We start from the raw sequence: 6,059 nt of genomic DNA on the forward strand, positions 1-6,059 counted from the left end.
GATGGGGGTCCTGCGTTTGGGCTAGGAGCCTGCGTGAGCGGTCAGACCTGGCGACTGCTCCTCCCAGCAGGTGTCTGGAAAGTTCAGGTCCCCCATGATGACCCCGGTGTCCTTTGACCTAACTGCCTCTGTGAGCTGACTTGAGTTCCTGGTCTAGCTCTTCCCCTGGTTGGGAGGTCTGTAGTAGACCCCCACCGTTAAGTCTCTTGCCCCTCCACTGCCTCGTATTCTAACCCAAAGCACTTCAGAGTGCCCCTCCCCTGACTCCTTGCTAATTAACGAGGATGTGTATTCCTCCTTAATCTAGAGCGCCACACCCCCATCTTTCCTCCCTGTCCTATCCCTCCTGTACAGCCTATAGCTCTTGATATTCACTGCCCAGTCACGCGTTCGGTCCCACCACATTGACGCTCTGGATGCAACTGGAAACCTCCGGGATTTGTCTGTACTACAAGGCACCCTTAAAGGAACTCTCTGCACCCTGGGTGCCTGGGTGCCCTGGATGAGAACCACTGGTGCAGCCCCAAACGGGCACCGCATTGGTCTGGCGCAGGCCGGAGGAGTGGAAGGGACTGGAGTCCCTCCCTGGTGTGAATGCTGAGCCCTGGCCTGGCCGGCCCCGAGGCACGTTATGGTTCTGTATCAAGCCACAGTTGTGACCCCACTGCCCAGCCTGGCAGAAGGCTCCGGGACTGGTCGTGCCCGATGCCTGTTTGAGGAGGGCTGCAGTACTCGTGCCCTTCTCTCTTCCCAAAAGAGCAGCAGGGGCACACTTCAGTTCTCAGCCCAGCTCAAGCCCCTTGTAGCACCTGCCTGGCTCCCCACAATGGCCTGACACTGGGGACATGTCCCTGGGGGAGACAGAAAAGCAGCCCCTCTCCGCCTCCCTACCCTCACTTCTTACCTGTGGCCACAGCAAGGACCAAGGGGAGGATCAGTGCCAAAGCCATTGGTGCGTCTCTGCCCCGCCACTGGAGGGGCACCCTGCTTTGCTGCCTTTATAACCCCTGGTGGAAGGCAGGAGGGGGGTCCAGCTGGGCCAGTCAGAGCCTCTGAAAAGCAGAGAGCCCCTAAAATGGTGTGTTTGAAGCTCATGAGGCTTTCCCCTCCCCTTCCTTCCTGGTCGGGCTCACACCTCTCTGCTGGGGAGCTCATCACAGACAAGAATAAAACCCTGGGGTGAGAACAGACCACAAGAGCTGCTCAGGGGGCCAGCCTGGCATGGAAGAGGCTGCTCTCCTAACCTCTGTGTGCCCTGCTCCTGGGGCCAGGATGCACAAAGGAGAGAGTGAGACCATCACACATGGGCCTGTCTGTCACAGAAGCAGGGGGTGTTGATGCTGGCTGACAGGGATATGACCAGCTAACAAGCCAATTCTCACTCTTGGAGCCCACAGTCCCCTCCACCCAGCCTGTGCAAGTCACCAAGGCCCCTCTTGAGGATGACAACTCAACCACAGGCAGCTGGGAAACTTTGCAGAGCAGCAGGGTTGGTTTTCTTGGGTGGCTTGCTGGAGCTTGCAGCTCTGGTGAGGCCGGGGCAGGTGGGTGGGGGTGGCTTGAGTGATCAAGAGGCACAATGCAAGATGCCTTCTCCATCACACCCAGCAAGGCCAGCAGTAGCCAGGGAGGCCTTAGGCAGCCATTATATGCATCCCTAGGGCCAGGAGCTACATTCACACCAATCACCAATACATCCAGGAACCCCCTGGCTAGTCCATCCCCTTCACGCCCTCTCCTAGGACTCCTGGCTCGAAAGCAGGGGTTGGTAGAGTGGAGCAGGACAAAGGGACACTTAGAGCAGCCACTGTAAGCTCCTGGTCAGAGATGTGAGTCCCCCACAACACTCGGTCTCCACCTCCACGATATGTGATGCAACTGAAACACCTCAGGCTGCAGGGCCTGGGGCCTTCCCAGGCCTCAGCTCCTTTTCGCACCAGTCCCTCCACCAGCCAGATGCATCCAGGCTGCTGAGGGGGCAGGGAGCAGGTTAAGTATCATGGGCTAGTCCGGTGAGGTGAATCCCTGGCAGCTGGTTTCCCAGGAAATGACCCTACCACTCCTGGGGATGCCTGCTGTGTCACTTATGGCCTAGAAGGTTGCTTCTGGATGAGGCCCAGGGCACCGGCAGGATTCACAGCCCTCTAAGTAGGGGACCTCTGTGGCTTCTAAGGGGAAGGGAGCATGTAAGACCTCTGCATTGACTAGTACAGCCCATCACACAGCGCTTCCGACCAGGCCTCGCTGATCCACAGCAGCTGATACCCACTGTCATCAGTCCAGCTGCTCTAGCCCCTCCGCATTGTCGGTCTCCGCAGGTGGCATGGGCGGCTCCACCGGCTTCCCTGTAGGGTGAGATGGGACAGGTTGGTGGGCTTGGGGAGTGAGGCAGTTGCCCCACTAGTGACCTGGTGGCCCAAGCAAGCAGCTCAGGTTGGGATAAGAGAGCCCCAGGGTTGGGCTGTGGCCAGGAGCCCCATCAGGGAACCCCCCACAGACCCACTAGAGCCCTGCCCTGCCCACCAAGGCTGCAGTTGCCTCACTATGCCATGGACAGGCCAGGAGAGAAGCTATCTCTGCATCCTTATGCATCCCCTTTCCTTATCCATCCATCCATCAACACCCACCATCTACCCCCACACACATTCATCTATCCATCATCCATCCCTATACTTCTTTCTAGCCATCCATGCATGCATTCCTACATTCCACTCTATCTATCCATCCATCCATCCACCCACCCACCCAGCTCAATGTCTCTCTATCCATCCTTCCCCTAGACTAGTGGTTCTCAGCCTTTTTTGTACCAGGACCCATTTGTAAACATCAGCGGCCAGTTCCCAACCCAGTGCCCCTCACTCCCAACCACCTGCCCTGATCTGCAGCCCCTCACTGTGTGGGGTGGGGCAGGGAGGCCCCCAAACAGCCCCTGGCAGGCTGGACCTCTGCTAGCCTGCAAAAGAAAAGCCATGGTTTCCCACATTTTTCTCCTTTAAGAAATCCATTTTAAACTTTTGTTTCTGACCCTTTCATATAGTCTCGTGACCCACTTTTGGGTCATGATCTATGGGTTGAGAAACACTGCCATCCACCCACTCCTGTTCACACCTATCTATCCATTCATTGTCTCTATCCATCCATCAGTCCCCAGACCCACCACTGTATCAACCCTCACCCATTTCTATACATCTCCTCTGTCCATCCATCTGTCCCTCTTGACACCCATCATCTAGCCACCTCTATACACATCAGTCTACCTAGGTATCATTTACCCCTCCACACCTGCTTTCTCTACCCACTGATCTTATCCATAGCATTACAGTGCATGAAGTGCCCCAGTGCTGGGAGCCCTGCAGCCACTTCGGGAACATACATACCTCCTCTCTCCTGGCCCCAGCACCTGAGAGCTGCTCCAAACACCCCTTTCGCTCCAAAGCAGGGGCCTTGCAGGAGAAAGGCTAGTCACTGCACAAGGGCACTCTGTTGTGACACATCCCTCAGAGGCTAGGAACCAAGAAGTACACCACAGGACCCTCTGCCCTGCACCCTGTTGGCCTTGCAGCTTGCTTCCCTCAGCCCTTCCCTTCTCGCCTGCCCACATACTTGGCTTCTTTGGCTCCAGCTCAGGCTCTGGCTCCAGCCTGATCCTTTCTGTTTTCTTCCAGCTGGGAGGCTTCTTGGGTTTCTGATGGTGCCACCTGTACTCGACTGAGGGGGAGGAATATCAGGTTGTCACTGCCACAGGCTGGAGACTGACATAGCTGGGGCGCAGTGGGGTGGGGATAGTCTCTTGGAGTTGGTGGCAGGGAATGATTGAAGGGGACTCGGTGGGTGGAAAAGGCTGGAGAGAGGAATACTTGGTGATGGCAGCATCCAGCACCTTTTGCTACAGATCCAAAAAGCAGGGCAGAGCTTCAGCATTTAAAGGGCACTGGAACTGCATCCAAAGTTAACTGGAGCAAACGGAGCATTGGTATGGAGCCAGCAGTGAAAACAGGGATTTTTCCTACCTCTTCAAGATTAGTGGTAGGCCTGTGGATTAGGAGAAGAGAAGGTGCACAAATACCAGTCATGGTAGATATTGGTGAAAAACACCTTGAGAACCTCACAGTAATACTATATGCAGTGGTGTCCAAGTGGGGTCTTGGACTAAAAAATAAAAGAGGAAATACCATGTATTTCTCAATGGTTTCCTTGCAACTTGGGGCCATGCCACTGTCAGCCACATTTTGCACAAATGATAAAAAAAAGCTGAAGATCTCCTGAAGCTACTTAAACCACAAAATGTGTCACCATCACATTACTGTCTGGGGCTAGTTAGCTATTACCAGAAGTGCTTGACTAACACAGTGATAACGTCAGCATCCCATAAATGAGCTGTTATGCTTGTGTTGGTCAACCATAGCTTTGGATAAGACCACGAGGCTGCTGCAGTCTGAAAGGGCCCTCATACACTACATGCATCTCAGCCTATAAAGTTGGTTGGTGATGGACCAGGAGCAGCAATGGCAGAGGTGGTAGATCAGCCTGAAAGACCCAGAGTCTTTGTTCCTGGACCTCTTGCTTCTGCAGAATGGAGCTGGGATCACAAGGATTGAGAACCTCCACATCCGAGTGAGGAGATGATGTGTTTCACCGCTATCTCCACAGGGAGCAATTTACTCTGGTTAGAGGTCTGCAGCTCCTAAACTAGGGGGTCATAACTCCAAATGGGATGCAAGCTATTCTGTGAGCCCAACAGAAACTCACTGCAAGTTGCAGGACTTGCAGTGGAGATCAGAAGCATGGCCCCCAGTAGCAAAGTTTGGTAACTCCCAGTGGCGACACATAGGGGGTGAACATGCACCCCAAAAGTGCTCATGCACCTTGACAGGCTGTGCTCCCTGCTTAGGCGATGGGCAGGGAGGGCAGGCAGGAGTGCCAGTGCCCCCCCATAAGCACTGGCCAGGGCGTGGGAGCGCCTGGATGAAGCACCGCAGCTGGTAACTCCTGTTATAAATCAGCTGCTAGTTTTATCTTCTGACCCAGAGATAGAAACAGCTGTGGTGGCTGTAGTAAGAGAGGAGAGATGATCATGATTTTTGTGCACGGTTGCAGTACAGTTGACAGGCAGCTTTTGGCAACACCGTGCTGACAACACAATTGTTGAGAGCAACAGAATCAGTGAGCTTAATTCCTCCATTTCTGCTACAAAACCCCTGATAAGGGGGAGCCACACCAGGAATCTGCCGATAGGTGCTGTTCTGTTGTCATGGCTGGCCTACTAGATGTGAGCAGGTACTGAGGATACTGCCTGTGAAGCTGGCAACCACCTCCTGGCCTGGATTAGTGGTGTGCTGTATACATATTGGCATGCATGTCTCTGTAGCTATCCATGGCCTCCTGAACTGAAAGGAAGGAGTCTGGAGCATATAGGAAAGAGCCCCTTGTGCAGAGCTGGCAAGTTCCTAGGCGCTAGTTCAGGTGTTGGCTTTGCTCCATCATGCTCAAGGTAGTCTAAGCAGTGCCCCCATCCCATCCCACTTTCTCTGGTGCCATCTGTACCCTTGCATGGCCCACAGACAGCTCCACCACAGCTCAGCTAATCCTCAACGCTCGTCTAAACGCAACATTTCCTCGCCTTGGCAATACCCTTCTGCCTCTTTAACATCCAGGGGGCTGTCTATCACGCCCCGCCCACTTGTAGGCACGTGACTAGAAGAGACCGGACTAGGCCTTTGCATTGGCCCCGCCCCCGCGCTGTGATTGGCCCAGCGGCAGGCGGCGGGGCGCTCAGTGCCCGGCCCAGGCATGGCGGCGCCCGGCCCCGGCGCCCACGGCTGCGCCTGTCCCTGCTCCTGCTCCGCGCCCGTCGCCTGCCAGAGCCTGGCCGAGATGGACTTCCAGCGGGGTCCGGGGGCGCGGGGTGCTGGGCCGGCGGGGTGCCGGGGGGGCGGGTGATGCCGGTGGCCGCGGCCGAGCGGCGCCTGGAGCTGCCCCGCTGTCTCCGTAGGGCTGTGGGGGGCGGCGCTGGACGGGGACCTGGGCCGCGTGCGGGCGCTGCTGGACAAGGGCGCGGA

This window comes from Crocodylus porosus, unplaced genomic scaffold (assembly GCF_001723895.1).
Source record: "Crocodylus porosus isolate Cpor-Errol unplaced genomic scaffold, CroPor_comp1, whole genome shotgun sequence".
Lineage (NCBI taxonomy): Eukaryota > Metazoa > Chordata > Crocodylia > Crocodylidae > Crocodylus > Crocodylus porosus.